The following is a 2,843-nucleotide window of genomic DNA, read 5'->3' on the forward strand; positions in this document are numbered from 1 at the left end:
TGGAACTGGGCGGTAAGGGGAAGGCTGGTGTCAGAAAATGCGAGCTGGTGAGAAGATGAAAATGATCCCCAGAGGTAGACGTCATGGCCCTGCTGCCCCCTGGTGGGAAGATGTGGAATGCCCGCGGCAGGCGAAGGGAGGTGGCAGGAGGAGCTGGCTAGGCTAGTGGCATCAGGCTCACCAGCCTGTGCGCATCTGCCCTGGAGCCCTAGTCACTCAGCCACCAAGGTTCTGCCTTTCCCTGAGCAGCCTCAAGAGTGGCCCAAAGACGTTTCCCCCAATCCAGAGCGTCCGGAAGCTATTTCTGTTTTCCTGCCCCAATGCCCCAATAATCCAATTTCCATCCACCTTAGAGGGCAGGGCCTAGGCCCCACAGCAGCAGGAACACCACACACACATGTGCACAAACACATACACTCACACACACACGTGTACACACACGTGCATGCGCACACCGGCGTGCACACACGTAGGGCCCTTGTCTGAGCAGGTGGCCGCCAAACACCTTTCCGGGAGCTCCACCTGCCCACTTTTCCAGTCACTGCCCACTGAGCCTTCCCACTGATCCACTCTTTGCATCCTGTTCCACCCTTCTCCTACCCATTCTGAGCTGGCCACTTGGTGGCAGGCAGTGTGGGCAGAGGCCACCGGAGGGGCAGGCTGTGTGGGCAGAGGCCACCGGAGGGGCGGGGCTGCAGCAGCTCATTATATCTGTCTGGAGAAGCCCAGCCTCCCCACTAGAGCTCAGGCAGGAATCAAGGTGCTGGTGTTGGTTGTTGGTGAACATTGCTCTGTCATCCCGTTAGCGAGGCCCTGGGGAGCATTCTGAGTAGTGGTGGGCAAGTCTCCCAGGACTCAAGAAGAGCGTCTGAGGACAAGCAGGGGACAGGCAAGAGTGGATATCATCTTGAAAGGCAGGCCCTATCTGGAGTCCAGGAGCCACAAATGCACCCCAAGTCCCCAGGCCCCTTTGCCTGGTGAAAGGGATGGAGGGGATAAAATCCACAGGACCAAAGTTGGTCCTTGACCTTGAAAATTGCCCTCTCCAGCCCTAATTTCACAGATAGGGAAACTGAAGCCCAGAAAGGAGGAAGCCCCAGCTCAGAGTCACATAACATGTCCCCATTACCACTAGCTTTGCCACTGAAACCATAAGGAGTAGCTCTGTCTTAGTCCTTTTCGGTGACTCCGGCAGACTCCTCAAAACCACCGCATTATATCCATTCAATGGATGAGGAAACAGGCTCGGAGAGGGTAGGAGCAATTTGTTTCATGCAGGGATATTAGAGTGTTTGAACAAGGAGGCCATTGCACTGGGGTGACTCTAATATTTGGTAGCTGACGGAGCAAACCAAACCTAAGCCAGCCGGTGTACTCAAATCTGAGAAAACGAAACTTCTGCACAGCCCATCAGACATGGCCGACGAGGCTTTCCCAACCGCTCCAGCTCCAGCCAACCAAGCTTTGCTTTCGTGTCTTCTCTATAAAAATTTCTTCCCGGCTCCTGTCACCGCAGCCTCCCGACCACCTTCGGTTCCACTCTGCGCCATTCACTTCTGCATTTGCTCAAATGAACTCTTGACATTTTGAATGCACCTCAGTTGACCTTTTGATAGCTATGAGTGGGAGAGATGAGATTCTTTAAAACTGTTTTTAAATTGTGGAACTAAAGTCCAAAGAACACTGTGTAATCTTTCAGGTCCTGCTGGGACGCTGAGTAACTAACGCCTGCCCAGGGCATCTGAGTCTCCATGGGAGCAGAACTAAGCTCTGCCACTGATGAGGGCCAAGCCTGCCACCCTGATAAGATATAATGACCTCCTCTCTGGCAGAGACCATAACCCCATGGAGAGTGGTTTCTCTGTCCTGGATCTTCCTAAGTGTCACATGTCACTGAGCACCCAGGTCTCGGTGCTCCTTTTATTTCTCTAAAACTTCCTGTGTGTCTTTCTCTTTCGAATCGGCTTTGTCATTCTGCTGGTTCCCTCATTAAGGATTTTAATAGAACTTGACACAAACTCACTGTCTATTTGTGGGAGAATGATATTTTTAACACATCAAGAATGATGCTTTCACAACTCAAGCCAGCTGTGCCCAACTTGTCTGTAACTTTGGGTCTCTGCCACCTCATTCTGAAGCCTGTGGGGATCTGGGCATGTGCCCCCAGAGTTGGGGGCTGCAGAGCCAGGTGGGTCTGATCCATAGCTGGAGGAGGTCAGGTGATAGTCGTTGGGTGAGGGAGGGACCTGGACACTCCCAGTGACAATGATGGAGGCAGAGGGTGCCTCTGTGCAGAGACCCTGTGGAGGAAAGCCGGGGAATCCTCCTTTGAGGTGCCACCTTCCCCCTGCCTGGTCAGGGGCAGTCACCATGTTAAAGGATGAGGCCAAGGGCCACCGAGTGCGCTGACAGGAGGCAGCACTGGCTCAGCCCCGAAATCGAGTGAGGAGCCGAGCAAAGCGGGAGTGGAGACACCCAGGACTCTGCCCACACTCTGCCTCACTTGTCTAGCCATACGCCTGGGACAGTCACAGGGAAGGGACCCCTGGTAAGCGAGGGTCTGGAATGCTGATGTTGGGCCGAAATGGAGTCTCTGAGCACTCTCTGACCTGAAAGATGATCATGGGATCTGCACAGATCTTACCCACAGGGCGAGAGCAGCAATCCTGCATGGTGGGCTAGATGGGTCACACATGACAGTCACACTTGCTCCGGTGTGTTCCTGCCCTGATGCCAAACGAGCATTTATTTTCAACACCCACACTGTTCTCAGCCCATCTCAGAGTTCACACCGAGGAGTCCCTCCTCCCAGGTGGCTCCTCCCTACCCATCATGACTTGATC

The 2,843-nt window shown here is 53.9% G+C and overlaps 1 protein-coding gene across 3 annotated transcripts in view; it reads right to left on the bottom strand.

Moving 5' to 3' along the window:
• Positions 1–127, bottom strand: part of KCNIP3 (potassium voltage-gated channel interacting protein 3) — a 37,998-nt gene extending 37,871 nt beyond the window's left edge. For all 3 annotated transcript variants that reach the window (XR_002777549.1, XM_023524322.1, XM_011382014.2), the window contains exon 1: positions 118–127. The gene's annotated coding sequence lies outside the window, so the exon portion shown is untranslated. The remainder of the gene's footprint in view (positions 1–117) is intronic.
• Between the last annotated feature and the right edge of the window lie 2,716 nt (positions 128–2,843).

Source organism: Pteropus vampyrus, unplaced genomic scaffold (assembly GCF_000151845.1).
Source record: "Pteropus vampyrus isolate Shadow unplaced genomic scaffold, Pvam_2.0 Scaffold461, whole genome shotgun sequence".
Classification (NCBI taxonomy): domain Eukaryota; kingdom Metazoa; phylum Chordata; class Mammalia; order Chiroptera; family Pteropodidae; genus Pteropus; species Pteropus vampyrus.